This window comes from Ursus arctos, unplaced genomic scaffold (genome assembly GCF_023065955.2).
Source record: "Ursus arctos isolate Adak ecotype North America unplaced genomic scaffold, UrsArc2.0 scaffold_6, whole genome shotgun sequence".
Classification (NCBI taxonomy): Eukaryota; Metazoa; Chordata; class Mammalia; order Carnivora; family Ursidae; genus Ursus; species Ursus arctos.
The window spans coordinates 1,067,161-1,086,041 of NW_026623078.1; positions in this window are offsets into that span (position 1 = coordinate 1,067,161).

The following is an 18,881-nucleotide window of genomic DNA, read 5'->3' on the forward strand; positions in this document are numbered from 1 at the left end:
GTCTTTCTCCACGTGCAGACATGCTCCCAGGTGCCTGTGGCAAGGGGAAGGAAATGCCATACACTGACCTGGAAGAGACCACAGGGCCCAGGCACAGTCTGAACCCTTCCCTCAACCCGGCGGTTTTGCTTGCAGGAGTTCAACCCCAACGAACACAGCCCGGAGACCCCTGGGGCAAAAACGGCTTCCGACGAACAATAGGTGCTTGCTGTGGAACACCTATCCCAAGTGGGGGTAGCCAGCTCAACAAAATGCCACACACCCAGGTGTAAGAAACAACATTGCCCAGGCATGGTCTAAGCCCCTCACCTCGTCCCTGTGCTTTGGGGAGCCGGAGGGACAGCCGAGGCCCACGGCCCTGAGACCCCTTTGCAAAAAGCCGGCTTCCCACGGAGACAGTTTTCCTGAGGTGCAGACCCTATCCCAAGTGGTTGTGGCAAGGTAAAGCAAATGCCCTCCACTTCTCTGGAAGAAACCACAGTGCCCAGCCATGTTCTAAGCCCTCCCATCCTCCCTGGGCTTCTGGCAGCAGGAGTGAAAAGAGAGGAGCAGAGCACTGGGACCCGTTTGACAAAACCCGGCTTCCCACGGGAAAGTCTTTCTCCACGTGCAGACATGCTCCCAGGTGCCTGGGGCAAGGGGAAGGAAATGCCATACACTGACCTGGAAGAGACCACAGGGCCCAGGCACAGTCTGAACCCTTCCCTCAACCCGGCGGTTTTACTAGCAGGAGTTCAACCCCAACGAACACAGCCCGGAGACCCCTGGGGCAAAAACGGCTTCCGACGAACAATAGGTGCTTTCTGTGGAACACCTATCCCAAGTGGGGGTAGCCAGCTCAACAAAATGCCACACACCCAGGTGTAAGTAACAACATAGCCCAGGCATGGTCTAAGCCCCTCACCTCGTCCCTGTGCTTTGGGGAGCCGGAGGGACAGCCGAGGCCCACGGCCCTGAGACCCCTTTGCAAAAAGCCGGCTTCCCACGGAGACAGTTTTCCTGAGGTGCAGACCCTATCCCAAGTGGTTGTGGCAAGGTAAAGCAAATGCCCTCCACTTCTCTGGAAGAAACCACAGTGCCCAGCCATGTTCTAAGCCCTCCCATCCTCCCTGGGCTTCTGGCAGCAGGAGTGAAAAGAGAGGAGCAGAGCACTGGGACCCGTTTGACAAAACCCGGCTTCCCACGGGAAAGTCTTCCTCCACGTGCAGACATGCTCCCAGGTGCCTGTGGCAAGGGGTATGGAAATGCCATACACTGACCTGGAAGAGACCACAGGGCCCAGGCACAGTCTGAACCCTTCCCTCAACCCGGCGGTTTTGCTAGCAGGAGTTCAACCCCAACGAACACAGCCCGGAGACCCCTGGGGCAAAAACGGCTTCCGACGAACAATAGGTGCTTGCTGTGGAACACCTATCCCAAGTGGGGGTAGCCAGCTCAACAAAATGCCACACACCCAGGTGGAAGAAACAACATTGCCCAGGCATGGTCTAAGCCCCTCACCTCGTCCCTGTGCTTTGGGGAGCCGGAGGGACAGCCGAGGCACACGGCCCTGAGACCCCGTTTGCAAAAAGCCGGCTTCCCACGGAGACAGTTTTCCTGAGGTGCACACCCTATCCCAAGTGGTTGTGGCAAGGTAAAGCAAATGCCCTCCACTTCTCTGGAAGAAACCACAGTGCCCAGCCATGTTCTAAGCCCTCCCATCCTCCCTGGGCTTCTGGCAGCAGGAGTGAAAAGAGAGGAGCAGAGCACTGGGACCCGTTTGACAAAACCCGGCTTCCCATGGGAAAGTCTTCCTCCACGTGCAGACATGCTCCCAGGTGCCTGGGGCAAGGGGAAGGAAATGCCATTCACTGACCTGGAAGAGACCACAGGGCCCAGGCACAGTCTGAACCCTTCCCTCAACCCGGCGGTTTTGCTAGCAGGAGTTCAACCCCAACGAACACAGCCCGGAGACCCCTGGGGCAAAAACGGCTTCCGACGAACAATAGGTGCTTGCTGTGGAACACCTATCCCAAGTGGGGGTAGCCAGCTCAACAAAATGCCACACACCCAGGTGGAAGAAACAACATTGCCCAGGCATGGTCTAAGCCCCTCACCTCGTCCCTGTGCTTTGGGGAGCCGGAGGGACAGCCGAGGCACACGGCCCTGAGACCCCGTTTGCAAAAAGCCGGCTTCCCACGGAGACAGTTTTCCTGAGGTGCAGACCCTATCCCAAGTGGTTGTGGCAAGGTAAAGCAAATGCCCTCCACTTCTCTGGAAGAAACCACAGTGCCCAGCCATGTTCTAAGCCCTCCCATCATCCCTGGGCTTCTGGCAGCAGGAGTGAAAAGACAGGAGCAGAGCACTGGGACCCGTTTGACAAAAACCGGCTTCCCACGGGAAAGTCTTTCTCCACGTTCAGACATGCTCCCAGGTGCCTGGGGCAAGGGGAAGGAAATGCCATACACTGACCTGGAAGAGACCACAGGGCCCAGGCACAGTCTGAACCCTTCCCTCAACCCGGCGGTTTTGCTAGCAGGAGTTCAACCCCAACGAACGCAGCCCGGAGACCCCTGGGGCAAAAACGGCTTCCGACGAACAATGGGTGCTTGCTGTGGAACACTTATCCCAAGTGGGGGTAGCCAGCTCAACAAAATGCCACACACCCAGGTGTAAGTAACAACATAGCCCAGGCATGGTCTAAGCCCCTCACCTCGTCCCTGTGCTTTGGGGAGCCGGAGGGACAGCCGAGTCACACGGCCCTGAGACCCCTTTGCAAAAAGCCGGCTTCCCACGGAGACAGTTTTCCTGAGGTGCAGACCCTATCCCAAGTGGTTGTGGCAAGGTAAAGCAAATGCCCTCCACTTCTCTGGAAGAAACCACAGTGCCCAGCCATGTTCTAAGCCCTCCCATCCTCCCTGGGCTTCTGGCAGCAGGAGTGAAAAGAGAGGAGCAGAGCACTGGGACCCGTTTGACAAAACCCGGCTTCCCACGGGAAAGTCTTCCTCCACGTGCAGACATGCTCCCAGGTGCCTGGGGCAAGGGGAAGGAAATGCCATACACTGACCTGGAAGAGACCACAGGGCCCAGGCACAGTCTGAACCCTTCCCTCAACCCGGCGGTTTTGGTAGCAGGAGTTCAACCCCAACGAACACAGCCCGGAGACCCCTGGGGCAAAAACGGCTTCCGACGAACAATGGGTGCTTGCTATGGAACACCTATCCCAAGTGGGGGTAGCCAGCTCAACAAAATGCCACACACCCAGGTGTAAGTAACAACATAGCCCAGGCATGGTCTAAGCCCCTCACCTCGTCCCTGTGCTTTGGGGAGCCGGAGGGACAGCCGAGGCACACGGCCCTGAGACCCCTTTGCAAAAAGCCGGCTTCCCAACTAGACAGTTTTCCTGAGGTGCAGACCCTATCCCAAGTGGTTGTGGCAAGGTAAAGCAAATGCCCTCCACTTCTCTGGAAGAAACCACAGTGCCCAGCCATGTTCTAAGCCCTCCCATCCTCCCTGGGCTTCTGGCAGCTGGAGTGAAAAGAGAGGAGCAGAGCACTGGGACCCGTTTGACAAAACCCGGCTTCCCACGGGAGTCTTTCTCCACGTGCAGACATGCTCCCAGGTGCCTGGGGCAAGGGGAAGGAAATGCCATACACTGACCTGGAAGAGACCACAGGGCCCAGGCACAGTCTGAACCCTTCCCTCAACCCGGCGGTTTTGCTAGCAGGAGTTCAACCCCAACGAACACAGCCCGGAGACCCCTGGGGCAAAAACGGCTTCCGACGAACAATAGGTGCTTTCTGTGGAACACCTATCCCAAGTGGGGGTAGCCAGCTCAACAAAATGCCACACACCCAGGTGTAAGAAACAACATTGCCCAGGCATGGTCTAAGCCCCTCACCTCGTCCCTGTGCTTTGGGGAGCCGGAGGGACAGCCGAGGTCCATGGCCCTGAGACCCCTTTGCAAAAAGCCGGCTTCCCACGGAGACAGTTTTCCTGAGGTGCAGACCCTATCCCAAGTGGTTGTGGCAAGGTAAAGCAAATGCCCTCCACTTCTCTGGAAGAAACCACAGTGCCCAGCCATGTTCTAAGCCCTCCCATCCTCCCTGGGCTTCTGGCAGCAGGAGTGAAAAGAGAGGAGCAGAGCACTGGGACCCGGTTGACAAAACCCGGCTTCCCACGGGAAAGTCTTCCTCCACGTGCAGACATGCTCCCAGGTGCCTGGGGCAAGGGGAAGGAAATGCCATACACTGACCTGGAAGAGACCACAGGGCTCAGGCACAGTCTGAACCCTTCCCTCAACCCGGCGGTTTTGCTAGCAGGAGTTCAACCCCAACGAACACAGCCCGGAGACCCCTGGGGCAAAAACGGCTTCCGACGAACAATAGGTGCTTGCTGTGGAACACCTATCCCAAGTGGGGGTAGCCAGGTCAACAAAATGCCACACACCCAGGTGTAAGAAACAACATTGCCCAGGCATGGTCTAAGCCCCTCACCTCGTCCCTGTGCTTTGGGGAGCCGGAGGGACAGCCGAGGCCCACGGCCCTGAGACCCCTTTGCAAAAAGCCGGCTTCCCACGGAGACAGTTTTCCTGAGGTGCACACCCTATCCCAAGTGGTTGTGGCAAGGTAAAGCAAATGCCCTCCACTTCTCTGGAAGAAACCACAGTGCCCAGCCATGTTCTAAGCCCTCCCATCCTCCCTGGGCTTCTGGCAGCAGGAGTGAAAAGAGAGGAGCAGAGCACTGGGACCCGTTTGACAAAACCCGGCTTCCCACGGGAAAGTCTTTCTCCACGTGCAGACATGCTCCCAGGTGCCTGGGGCAAGGGGAAGGAAATGCCATACACTGACCTGGAAGAGACCACAGGGCCCAGGCACAGTCTGAACCCTTCCCTCAACCCGGCGGTTTTGCTAGCAGGAGTTCAACCCCAACGAACAGAGCCCGGAGACCCCTGGGGCAAAAACGGCTTCCGACGAACAATAGGTGCTTGCTGTGGAACACCTATCCCAAGTGGGGGTAGCCAGCTCAACAAAATGCCACACACCCAGGTGTAAGAAACAACATTGCCCAGTCATGGTCTAAGCCCCTCACCTCGTCCCTGTGCTTTGGGGAGCCGGAGGGACAGCCGAGGCACACGGCCCTGAGACCCCGTTTGCAAAAAGCCGGCTTCCCACGGAGACAGTTTTCCTGAGGTGCAGACCCTATCCCAAGTGGTTGTGGCAAGGTAAAGCAAATGCCCTCCACTTCTCTGGAAGAAACCACAGTGCCCAACCATGTTCTAAGCCCTCCCATCCTCCATGGGTTTCTGGCAGCAGGAGTGAAAAGAGAGGAGCAGAGCACTGGGACCCGTTTGACAAAACCCGGCTTCCCACGGGAAAGTCTTTCTCCACGTGCAGACATGCTCCCAGGTGCCTGTGGCAAGGGGAAGGAAATGCCATACACTGACCTGGAAGAGACCACAGGGCCCAGGCACAGTCTGAACCCTTCCCTCAACCCGGCGGTTTTGCTAGCAGGAGTTCAACCCCAACGAACACAGCCCGGAGACCCCTGGGGCAAAAACGGCTTCCGACGAACAATAGGTGCTTGCTGTGGAACACCTATCCCAAGTGGGGGTAGCCAGCTCAACAAAATGCCACACACCCAGGTGTAAGAAACAACATTGCCCAGGCATGGTCTAAGCCCCTCACCTCGTCCCTGTGCTTTGGGGAGCCGTAGGGACAGCCGAGGCACACGGCCCTGAGACCCCTTTGCAAAAAGCCGGCTTCCCACGGAGACAGTTTTCCTGAGGTGCAGACCCTATCCCAAGTGGTTGTGGCAAGGTAAAGCAAATGCCCTCCACTTCTCGGGAAGAAACCACAGTGCCCAGCCATGTTCTAAGCCCTCCCATCCTCCCTGGGCTTCTGGCAGCAGGAGTGAAAAGAGAGGAGCAGAGCACTGGGACCCGTTTGACAAAAACCGGCTTCCCACGGGAAAGTCTTCCTCCACGTGCAGACATGCTCCCAGGTGCCTGTGGCAAGGGGAAGGAAATGCCATACACTGACCTGGAAGAGACCACAGGGCCCAGGCACAGTCTGAACCCTTCCCTCAACCCGGCGGTTTTGCTAGCAGGAGTTCAACCCCAACGAACACAGCCCGGAGACCCCTGGGGCAAAAACGGCTTCCGACGAACAATAGGTGCTTGCTGTGGAACACCTATCCCAAGTGGGGGTAGCCAGCTCAACAAAATGCCACACACCCAGGTGTAAGAAACAACATTGCCCAGGCATGGTCTAAGCCCCTCACCTCGTCCCTGTGCTTTGGGGAGCCGGAGGGACAGCCGAGGCCCACGGCCCTGAGACCCCTTTGCAAAAAGCCGGCTTCCCACGGAGACAGTTTTCCTGAGGTGCAGACCCTATCCCAAGTGGTTGTGGCAAGGTAAAGCAAATGCCCTCCACTTCTCTGGAAGAAACCACAGTGCCCAGCCATGTTCTAAGCCCTCCCATCCTCCCTGGGCTTCTGGCAGCAGGAGTGAAAAGAGAGGAGCAGAGCACTGGGACCCGTTTGACAAAACCCGGCTTCCCACGGGAAAGTCTTTCTCCACGTGCAGACATGCTCCCAGGTGCCTGGGGCAAGGGGAAGGAAATGCCATACACTGACCTGGAAGAGACCACAGGGCCCAGGCACAGTCTGAACCCTTCCCTCAACCCGGCGGTTTTGCTAGCAGGAGTTCAACCCCAACGAACACAGCCCGGAGACCCCTGGGGCAAAAACGGCTTCCGACGAACAATAGGTGCTTTCTGTGGAACACCTATCCCAAGTGGGGGTAGCCAGCTCAACAAAATGCCACACACCCAGGTGTAAGTAACAACATAGCCCAGGCATGGTCTAAGCCCCTCACCTCGTCCCTGTGCTTTTGGGAGCCGGAGGGACAGCCGAGGCACACGGCCCTGAGACCCCTTTGCAAAAAGCCGGCTTCCCACGGAGACAGTTTTCCTGAGGTGCAGACCCTATCCCAAGTGGTTGTGGCAAGGTAAAGCAAATGCCCTCCACTTCTCGGGAAGAAACCACAGTGCCCAGCCATGTTCTAAGCCCTCCCATCCTCCCTGGGCTTCTGGCAGCAGGAGTGAAAAGAGAGGAGCAGAGCACTGGGACCCGTTTGACAAAACCCGGCTTCCCACGGGAAAGTCTTTCTCCACGTGCAGACATGCTCCCAGGTGCCTGGGGCAAGGTGAAGGAAATGCCATACACTGACCTGGAAGAGACCACAGGGCCCAGGCACAGTCTGAACCCTTCCCTCAACCCGGCGGTTTTGCTAGCAGGAGTTCAACCCCAACGAACACAGCCCGGAGACCCCTGGGGCAAAAACGGCTTCCGACGAACAATAGGTGCTTGCTGTGGAACACCTATCCCAAGTGGGGGTAGCCAGCTCAACAAAATGCCACACACCCAGGTGTAAGAAACAACATTGCCCAGGCATGGTCTAAGCCCCTCACCTCGTCCCTGTGCTTTGGGGAGCCGTAGGGACAGCCGAGGCACACGGCCCTGAGACCCCTTTGCAAAAAGCCGGCTTCCCACGGAGACAGTTTTCCTGAGGTGCAGACCCTATCCCAAGTGGTTGTGGCAAGGTAAAGCAAATGCCCTCCACTTCTCGGGAAGAAACCACAGTGCCCAGCCATGTTCTAAGCCCTCCCATCCTCCCTGGGCTTCTGGCAGCAGGAGTGAAAAGAGAGGAGCAGAGCACTGGGACCCGTTTGACAAAACCCGGCTTCCCACGGGAAAGTCTTTCTCCACGTGCAGACATGCTCCCAGGTGCCTGGGGCAAGGTGAAGGAAATGCCATACACTGACCTGGAAGAGACCACAGGGCCCAGGCACAGTCTGAACCCTTCCCTCAACCCGGCGGTTTTGCTAGCAGGAGTTCAACCCCAACGAACACAGCCCGGAGACCCCTGGGGCAAAAACGGCTTCCGACGAACAATAGGTGCTTGCTGTGGAACACCTATCCCAAGTGGGGGTAGCCAGCTCAACAAAATGCCACACACCCAGGTGTAAGAAACAACATTGCCCAGGCATGGTCTAAGCCCCTCACCTCGTCCCTGTGCTTTGGGGAGCCGGAGGGACAGCCGAGGCCCACGGCCCTGAGACCCCTTTGCAAAAAGCCGGCTTCCCACGGAGACAGTTTTCCTGAGGTGCAGACCCTATCCCAAGTGGTTGTGGCAAGGTAAAGCAAATGCCCTCCACTTCTCTGGAAGAAACCACAGTGCCCAGCCATGTTCTAAGCCCTCCCATCCTCCCTGGGCTTCTGGCAGCAGGAGTGAAAAGAGAGGAGCAGAGCACTGGGACCCGTTTGACAAAACCCGGCTTCCCACGGGAAAGTCTTTCTCCACGTGCAGACATGCTCCCAGGTGCCTGGGGCAAGGGGAAGGAAATGCCATACACTGACCTGGAAGAGACCACAGGGCCCAGGCACAGTCTGAACCCTTCCCTCAACCCGGCGGTTTTGCTAGCAGGAGTTCAACCCCAACGAACACAGCCCGGAGACCCCTGGGGCAAAAACGGCTTCCGACGAACAATAGGTGCTTGCTGTGGAACACCTATCCCAAGTGGGGGTAGCCAGCTCAACAAAATGCCACACACCCAGGTGTAAGAAACAACATTGCCCAGTCATGGTCTAAGCCCCTCACCTCGTCCCTGTGCTTTGGGGAGCCGGAGGGACAGCCGAGGCACACGGCCCTGAGACCCCGTTTGCAAAAAGCCGGCTTCCCACGGAGACAGTTTTCCTGAGGTGCAGACCCTATCCCAAGTGGTTGTGGCAAGGTAAAGCAAATGCCCTCCACTTCTCTGGAAGAAACCACAGTGCCCAGCCATGTTCTAAGCCCTCCCATCCTCCCTGGGTTTCTGGCAGCAGGAGTGAAAAGAGAGGAGCAGAGCACTGGGACCCGTTTGACAAAACCCGGCTTCCCACGGGAAAGTCTTCCTCCACGTGCAGACATGCTCCCAGGTGCCTGTGGCAAGGGGAAGGAAATGCCATACACTGACCTAGAAGAGACCACAGGGCCCAGGCACAGTCTGAACCCTTCCCTCAACCCGGCGGTTTTGCTAGCAGGAGTTCAACCCCAACGAACACAGCCCGGAGACCCCTGGGGCAAAAACGGCTTCCGACGAACAATAGGTGCTTGCTGTGGAACACCTATCCCAAGTGGGGGTAGCCAGCTCAACAAAATGCCACACACCCAGGTGTAAGAAACAACATTGCCCAGCCATGGTCTAAGCCCCTCACCTCGTCCCTGTGCTTTGGGGAGCCGTAGGGACAGCCGAGGCACACGGCCCTGAGACCCCTTTGCAAAAAGCCGGCTTCCCACGGAGACAGTTTTCCTGAGGTGCAGACCCTATCCCAAGTGGTTGTGGCAAGGTAAAGCAAATGCCCTCCACTTCTCGGGAAGAAACCACAGTGCCCAGCCATGTTCTAAGCCCTCCCATCCTCCCTGGGCTTCTGGCAGCAGGAGTGAAAAGAGAGGAGCAGAGCACTGGGACCCGTTTGACAAAACCCGGCTTCCCACGGGAAAGTCTTTCTCCACGTGCAGACATGCTCCCAGGTGCCTGGGGCAAGGTGAAGGAAATGCCATACACTGACCTGGAAGAGACCACAGGGCCCAGGCACAGTCTGAACCCTTCCCTCAACCCGGCGGTTTTGCTAGCAGGAGTTCAACCCCAACGAACACAGCCCGGAGACCCCTGGGGCAAAAACGGCTTCCGACGAACAATAGGTGCTTGCTGTGGAACACCTATCCCAAGTGGGGGTAGCCAGCTCAACAAAATGCCACACACCCAGGTGTAAGAAACAACATTGCCCAGGCATGGTCTAAGCCCCTCACCTCGTCCCTGTGCTTTGGGGAGCCGGAGGGACAGCCGAGGCACACGGCCCTGAGACCCCTTTGCAAAAAGCCGGCTTCCCACGGAGACAGTTTTCCTGAGGTGCAGACCCTATCCCAAGTGGTTGTGGCAAGGTAAAGCAAATGCCCTCCACTTCTCTGGAAGAAACCACAGTGCCCAGCCATGTTCTAAGCCCTCCCATCCTCCCTGGGCTTCTGGCAGCAGGAGTGAAAAGAGAGGAGCAGAGCACGGGGACCCGTTTGACAAAACCCGGCTTCCCACGGGAAAGTCTTCCTCCACGTGCAGACATGCTCCCAGGTGCCTGTGGCAAGGGGAAGGAAATGCCATACACTGACCTGGAAGAGACCACAGGGCCCAGGCACAGTCTGAACCCTTCCCTCAACCCGGCGGTTTTGCTAGCAGGAGTTCAACCCAAACGAACACAGCCCGGAGACCCCTGGGGCAAAAACGGCTTCCGACGAACAATAGGTGCTTGCTGTGGAACACCTATCCCAAGTGGGGGTAGCCAGCTCAACAAAATGCCACACACCCAGGTGTAAGAAACAACATTGCCCAGGCATGGTCTAAGCCCCTCACCTCGTCCCTGTGCTTTGGGGAGCCGTAGGGACAGCCGAGGCACACGGCCCTGAGACCCCTTTGCAAAAAGCCGGCTTCCCACGGAGACAGTTTTCCTGAGGTGCAGACCCTATCCCAAGTGGTTGTGGCAAGGTAAAGCAAATGCCCTCCACTTCTCGGGAAGAAACCACAGTGCCCAGCCATGTTCTAAGCCCTCCCATCCTCCCTGGGCTTCTGGCAGCAGGAGTGAAAAGAGAGGAGCAGAGCACTGGGACCCGTTTGACAAAACCCGGCTTTCCACGGGAAAGTCTTCCTCCACGTGCAGACATGCTCCCAGGTGCCTGGGGCAAGGTGAAGGAAATGCCATACACTGACCTGGAAGAGACCACAGGGCCCAGGCACAGTCTGAACCCTTCCCTCAACCCGGCGGTTTTGCTAGCAGGAGTTCAACCCCAACGAACACAGCCCGGAGACCCCTGGGGCAAAAACGGCTTCCGACGAACAATAGGTGCTTGCTGTGGAACACCTATCCCAAGTGGGGGTAGCCAGCTCAACAAAATGCCACACACCCAGGTGTAAGAAACAACATTGCCCAGGCATGGTCTAAGCCCCTCACCTCGTCCCTGTGCTTTGGGGAGCCGGAGGGACAGCCGAGGCACACGGCCCTGAGACCCCTTTGCAAAAAGCCGGCTTCCCACGGAGACAGTTTTCCTGAGGTGCAGACCCTATCCCAAGTGGTTGTGGCAAGGTAAAGCAAATGCCCTCCACTTCTCTGGAAGAAACCACAGTGCCCAGCCATGTTCTAAGCCCTCCCATCCTCCCTGGGCTTCTGGCAGCAGGAGTGAAAAGAGAGGAGCAGAGCACTGGGACCCGTTTGACAAAACCCGGCTTCCCACGGGAAAGTCTTTCTCCACGTGCAGACATGCTCCCAGGTGCCTGGGGCAAGGGGAAGGAAATGCCATACACTGACCTGGAAGAGACCACAGGGCCCAGGCACAGTCTGAACCCTTCCCTCAACCCGGCGGTTTTGCTAGCAGGAGTTCAACCCCAACGAACACAGCCCGGAGACCCCTGGGGCAAAAACGGCTTCCGACGAACAATAGGTGCTTGCTGTGGAACACCTATCCCAAGTGGGGGTAGCCAGCTCAACAAAATGCCACACACCCAGGTGTAAGAAACAACATTGCCCAGTCATGGTCTAAGCCCCTCACCTCGTCCCTGTGCTTTGGGGAGCCGGAGGGACAGCCGAGGCACACGGCCCTGAGACCCCGTTTGCAAAAAGCCGGCTTCCCACGGAGACAGTTTTCCTGAGGTGCAGACCCTATCCCAAGTGGTTGTGGCAAGGTAAAGCAAATGCCCTCCACTTCTCTGGAAGAAACCACAGTGCCCAGCCATGTTCTAAGCCCTCCCATCCTCCCTGGGCTTCTGGCAGCAGGAGTGAAAAGAGAGGAGCAGAGCACTGGGACCCGTTTGACAAAACCCGGCTTCCCACGGGAAAGTCTTCCTCCACGTGCAGACATGCTCCCAGGTGCCTGTGGCAAGGGGAAGGAAATGCCATACACTGACCTGGAAGAGACCACAGGGCCCAGGCACAGTCTGAACCCTTCCCTCAACCCGGCGGTTTTGCTAGCAGGAGTTCAACCCCAACGAACACAGCCCGGAGACCCCTGGGGCAAAAACGGCTTCCGACGAACAATAGGTGCTTGCTGTGGAACACCTATCCCAAGTGGGGGTAGCCAGCTCAACAAAATGCCACACACCCAGGTGTAAGAAACAACATTGCCCAGTCATGGTCTAAGCCCCTCACCTCGTCCCTGTGCTTTGGGGAGCCGGAGGGACAGCCGAGGCACACGGCCCTGAGACCCCGTTTGCAAAAAGCCGGCTTCCCACGGAGACAGTTTTCCTGAGGTGCAGACCCTATCCCAAGTGGTTGTGGCAAGGTAAAGCAAATGCCCTCCACTTCTCTGGAAGAAACCACAGTGCCCAGCCATGTTCTAAGCCCTCCCATCCTCCCTGGGCTTCTGGCAGCAGGAGTGAAAAGAGAGGAGCAGAGCACTGGGACCCGTTTGACAAAACCCGGCTTCCCACGGGAAAGTCTTCCTCCACGTGCAGACATGCTCCCAGGTGCCTGTGGCAAGGGGAAGGAAATGCCATACACTGACCTGGAAGAGACCACAGGGCCCAGGCACAGTCTGAACCCTTCCCTCAACCCGGCGGTTTTGCTAGCAGGAGTTCAACCCCAACGAACACAGCCCGGAGACCCCTGGGGCAAAAACGGCTTCCGACGAACAATAGGTGCTTGCTGTGGAACACCTATCCCAAGTGGGGGTAGCCAGCTCAACAAAATGCCACACACCCAGGTGTAAGAAACAACATTGCCCAGGCATGGTCTAAGCCCCTCACCTCGTCCCTGTGCTTTGGGGAGCCGTAGGGACAGCCGAGGCACACGGCCCTGAGACCCCTTTGCAAAAAGCCGGCTTCCCACGGAGACAGTTTTCCTGAGGTGCAGACCCTATCCCAAGTGGTTGTGGCAAGGTAAAGCAAATGCCCTCCACTTCTCGGGAAGAAACCACAGTGCCCAGCCATGTTCTAAGCCCTCCCATCCTCCCTGGGCTTCTGGCAGCAGGAGTGAAAAGAGAGGAGCAGAGCACTGGGACCCGTTTGACAAAACCCGGCTTCCCACGGGAAAGTCTTTCTCCACGTGCAGACATGCTCCCAGGTGCCTGGGGCAAGGTGAAGGAAATGCCATACACTGACCTGGAAGAGACCACAGGGCCCAGGCACAGTCTGAACCCTTCCCTCAACCCGGCGGTTTTGCTAGCAGGAGTTCAACCCCAACGAACACAGCCCGGAGACCCCTGGGGCAAAAACGGCTTCCGACGAACAATAGGTGCTTGCTGTGGAACACCTATCCCAAGTGGGGGTAGCCAGCTCAACAAAATGCCACACACCCAGGTGTAAGAAACAACATTGCCCAGGCATGGTCTAAGCCCCTCACCTCGTCCCTGTGCTTTGGGGAGCCGGAGGGACAGCCGAGGCACACGGCCCTGAGACCCCTTTGCAAAAAGCCGGCTTCCCACGGAGACAGTTTTCCTGAGGTGCAGACCCTATCCCAAGTGGTTGTGGCAAGGTAAAGCAAATGCCCTCCACTTCTCTGGAAGAAACCACAGTGCCCAGCCATGTTCTAAGCCCTCCCATCCTCCCTGGGCTTCTGGCAGCAGGAGTGAAAAGAGAGGAGCAGAGCACTGGGACCCGTTTGACAAAACCCGGCTTCCCACGGGAAAGTCTTTCTCCACGTGCAGACATGCTCCCAGGTGCCTGGGGCAAGGGGAAGGAAATGCCATACACTGACCTGGAAGAGACCACAGGGCCCAGGCACAGTCTGAACCCTTCCCTCAACCCGGCGGTTTTGCTAGCAGGAGTTCAACCCCAACGAACACAGCCCGGAGACCCCTGGGGCAAAAACGGCTTCCGACGAACAATAGGTGCTTGCTGTGGAACACCTATCCCAAGTGGGGGTAGCCAGCTCAACAAAATGCCACACACCCAGGTGTAAGAAACAACATTGCCCAGTCATGGTCTAAGCCCCTCACCTCGTCCCTGTGCTTTGGGGAGCCGGAGGGACAGCCGAGGCACACGGCCCTGAGACCCCGTTTGCAAAAAGCCGGCTTCCCACGGAGACAGTTTTCCTGAGGTGCAGACCCTATCCCAAGTGGTTGTGGCAAGGTAAAGCAAATGCCCTCCACTTCTCTGGAAGAAACCACAGTGCCCAGCCATGTTCTAAGCCCTCCCATCCTCCCTGGGCTTCTGGCAGCAGGAGTGAAAAGAGAGGAGCAGAGCACTGGGACCCGTTTGACAAAACCCGGCTTCCCACGGGAAAGTCTTTCTCCACGTGCAGACATGCTCCCAGGTGCCTGGGGCAAGGTGAAGGAAATGCCATACACTGACCTGGAAGAGACCACAGGGCCCAGGCACAGTCTGAACCCTTCCCTCAACCCGGCGGTTTTGCTAGCAGGAGTTCAACCCCAACGAACACAGCCCGGAGACCCCTGGGGCAAAAACGGCTTCCGACGAACAATAGGTGCTTGCTGTGGAACACCTATCCCAAGTGGGGGTAGCCAGCTCAACAAAATGCCACACACCCAGGTGTAAGAAACAACATTGCCCAGGCATGGTCTAAGCCCCTCACCTCGTCCCTGTGCTTTGGGGAGCCGTAGGGACAGCCGAGGCACACGGCCCTGAGACCCCTTTGCAAAAAGCCGGCTTCCCACGGAGACAGTTTTCCTGAGGTGCAGACCCTATCCCAAGTGGTTGTGGCAAGGTAAAGCAAATGCCCTCCACTTCTCGGGAAGAAACCACAGTGCCCAGCCATGTTCTAAGCCCTCCCATCCTCCCTGGGCTTCTGGCAGCAGGAGTGAAAAGAGAGGAGCAGAGCACTGGGACCCGTTTGACAAAACCCGGCTTCCCAGGGAAAGTCTTTCTCCACGTGCAGACATGCTCCCAGGTGCCTGGGGCAAGGTGAAGGAAATGCCATACACTGACCTGGAAGAGACCACAGGGCCCAGGCACAGTCTGAACCCTTCCCTCAACCCGGCGGTTTTGCTAGCAGGAGTTCAACCCCAACGAACACAGCCCGGAGACCCCTGGGGCAAAAACGGCTTCCGACGAACAATAGGTGCTTGCTGTGGAACACCTATCCCAAGTGGGGGTAGCCAGCTCAACAAAATGCCACACACCCAGGTGTAAGAAACAACATTGCCCAGGCATGGTCTAAGCCCCTCACCTCGTCCCTGTGCTTTGGGGAGCCGGAGGGACAGCCGAGGCACACGGCCCTGAGACCCCTTTGCAAAAAGCCGGCTTCCCACGGAGACAGTTTTCCTGAGGTGCAGACCCTATCCCAAGTGGTTGTGGCAAGGTAAAGCAAATGCCCTCCACTTCTCTGGAAGAAACCACAGTGCCCAGCCATGTTCTAAGCCCTCCCATCCTCCCTGGGCTTCTGGCAGCAGGAGTGAAAAGAGAGGAGCAGAGCACTGGGACCCGTTTGACAAAACCCGGCTTCCCACGGGAAAGTCTTTCTCCACGTGCAGACATGCTCCCAGGTGCCTGGGGCAAGGGGAAGGAAATGCCATACACTGACCTGGAAGAGACCACAGGGCCCAGGCACAGTCTGAACCCTTCCCTCAACCCGGCGGTTTTGCTAGCAGGAGTTCAACCCCAACGAACACAGCCCGGAGACCCCTGGGGCAAAAACGGCTTCCGACGAACAATAGGTGCTTGCTGTGGAACACCTATCCCAAGTGGGGGTAGCCAGCTCAACAAAATGCCACACACCCAGGTGTAAGAAACAACATTGCCCAGGCATGGTCTAAGCCCCTCACCTCGTCCCTGTGCTTTGGGGAGCCGGAGGGACAGCCGAGGCACACGGCCCTGAGACCCCGTTTGCAAAAAGCCGGCTTCCCACGGAGACAGTTTTCCTGAGGTGCAGACCCTATCCCAAGTGGTTGTGGCAAGGTAAAGCAAATGCCCTCCACTTCTCTGGAAGAAACCACAGTGCCCAGCCATGTTCTAAGCCCTCCCATCCTCCCTGGGCTTCTGGCAGCAGGAGTGAAAAGAGAGGAGCAGAGCACTGGGACCCGTTTGACAAAACCCGGCTTCCCACGGGAAAGTCTTTCTCCACGTGCAGACATGCTCCCAGGTGCCTGGGGCAAGGGGAAGGAAATGCCATTCACTGACCTGGAAGAGACCACAGGGCCCAGGCACAGTCTGAACCCTTCCCTCAACCCGGCGGTTTTGCTAGCAGGAGTTCAACCCCAACGAACACAGCCCGGAGACCCCTGGGGCAAAAACGGCTTCCGACGAACAATAGGTGCTTGCTGTGGAACACCTATCCCAAGTGGGGGTAGCCAGCTCAACAAAATGCCACACACCCAGGTGTAAGAAACAACATTGCCCAGGCATGGTCTAAGCCCCTCACCTCGTCCCTGTGCTTTGGGGAGCCGGAGGGACAGCCGAGGCACATGGCCCTGAGACCCCTTTGCAAAAAGCCGGCTTCCCACGGAGACAGTTTTCCTGAGGTGCACACCCTATCCCAAGTGGTTGTGGCAAGGTAAAGCAAATGCCCTCCACTTCTCTGGAAGAAACCACAGTGCCCAGCCATGTTCTAAGCCCTCCCATCCTCCCTGGGCTTCTGGCAGCAGGAGTGAAAAGAGAGGAGCAGAGCACTGGGACCCGTTTGACAAAACCCGGCTTCCCACGGGAAAGTCTTTCTCCACGTGCAGACATGCTCCCAGGTGCCTGGGGCAAGGGGAAGGAAATGCCATACACTGACCTGGAAGAGACCACAGGGCCCAGGCACAGTCTGAACCCTTCCCTCAACCCGGCGGTTTTGCTAGCAGGAGTTCAACCCCAACGAACACAGCCCGGAGACCCCTGGGGCAAAAACGGCTTCCGACGAACAATAGGTGCTTGCTGTGGAACACCTATCCCAAGTGGGGGTAGCCAGCTCAACAAAATGCCACACACCCAGGTTAAGAAACAACATTGCCCAGGCATGGTCTAAGCCCCTCACCTCGTCCCTGTGCTTTGGGGAGCCGGAGGGACAGCCGAAGCACACGGCCCTGGGATCCCTTTGAAAAAGCTGGCTTCCCACGAGACAGTTTTCCTGAGGTGCAGAACCTATCCCAAGTGGTTGTGGCAAGGTAAAGCAAATGCCCTCCACTTCTCTGGAAGAAACCACAGTGCCCAGCCATGTTCTAAGCCCTCCCATCCTCCCTGGGCTTCTGGCAGCAGGAGTGAAAAGAGAGGAGCAGAGCACTGGGACCCGTTTGAGAAAACCCGGCTTCCCACGGGAAAGTCTTCCTCCACGTGCAGACATGCTCCCAGGTGCCTGGGGCAAGGGGAAGGAAATGCCATTCACTGACCTGGAAGAGACCACAGGGCCCAGGCACAGTCTGAACCCTTCCCTCAACCCGGCGGTTCTGCTAGCAGGAGTTCAACCCCAACGAACATAGCCCGGAGACCCCTGGGGCAAAAACGGCTTCCGACGAACAATAGGTGCTTGCTGTGGAACACCTATCCCAAGTGGGGGTAGCCAGCTCAACAAAATGCCACACACCCAGGTGTAAGAAACAACATTGCCCAGGCATGGTCTAAGCCCCTCACCTCGTCCCTGTGCTTTGGGGAGCCGTAGGGACAGCCGAGGCACACGGCCCTGAGACCCCTTTGCAAAAAGCCGGCTTCCCACGGAGACAGTTTTCCTGAGGTGCAGACCCTATCCCAAGTGGTTGTGGCAAGGTAAAGCAAATGCCCTCCACTTCTCGGGAAGAAACCACAGTGCCCAGCCATGTTCTAAGCCCTCCCATCCTCCCTGGGCTTCTGGCAGCAGGAGTGAAAAGAGAGGAGCAGAGCACTGGGACCCGTTTGACAAAACCCGGCTTCCCACGGGAAAGTCTTTCTCCACGTGCAGACATGCTCCCAGGTGCCTGGGGCAAGGTGAAGGAAATGCCATACACTGACCTGGAAGAGACCACAGGGCCCAGGCACAGTCTGAACCCTTCCCTCAACCCGGCGGTTTTGCTAGCAGGAGTTCAACCCCAACGAACACAGCCCGGAGACCCCTGGGGCAAAAACGGCTTCCGACGAACAATAGGTGCTTGCTGTGGAACACCTATCCCAAGTGGGGGTAGCCAGCTCAACAAAATGCCACACACCCAGGTGTAAGAAACAACATTGCCCAGGCATGGTCTAAGCCCCTCACCTCGTCCCTGTGCTTTGGGGAGCCGGAGGGACAGCCGAGGCACACGGCCCTGAGACCCCTTTGCAAAAAGCCGGCTTCCCACGGAGACAGTTTTCCTGAGGTGCAGACCCTATCCCAAGTGGTTGTGGCAAGGTAAAGCAAATGCCCTCCACTTCTCTGGAAGAAACCACAGTGCCCAGCCATGTTCTAAGCCCTCCCATCCTCCCTGGGCTTCTGGCAGCAGGAGTGAAAAGAGAGGAGCAGAGCACTGGGACCCGTTTGACAAAACCCGGCTTCCCACGGGAAAGTCTTTCTCCACGTGCAGACATGCTCCCAGGTGCCTGGGGCAAGGGGAAGGAAATGCCATACACTGACCTGGAAGAGACCACAGGGCCCAGGCACAGTCTGAACCCTTCCCTCAACCCGGCGGTTTTGCTAGCAGGAGTTCAACCCCAACGAACACAGCCCGGAGACCCCTGGGGCAAAAACGGCTTCCGACGAACAATAGGTGCTTGCTGTGGAACACCTATCCCAAGTGGGGGTAGCCAGCTCAACAAAATGCCACACACCCAGGTGTAAGAAACAACATTGCCCAGTCATGGTCTAAGCCCCTCACCTCGTCCCTGTGCTTTGGGGAGCCGGAGGGACAGCCGAGGCACACGGCCCTGAGACCCCGTTTGCAAAAAGCCGGCTTCCCACGGAGACAGTTTTCCTGAGGTGCAGACCCTATCCCAAGTGGT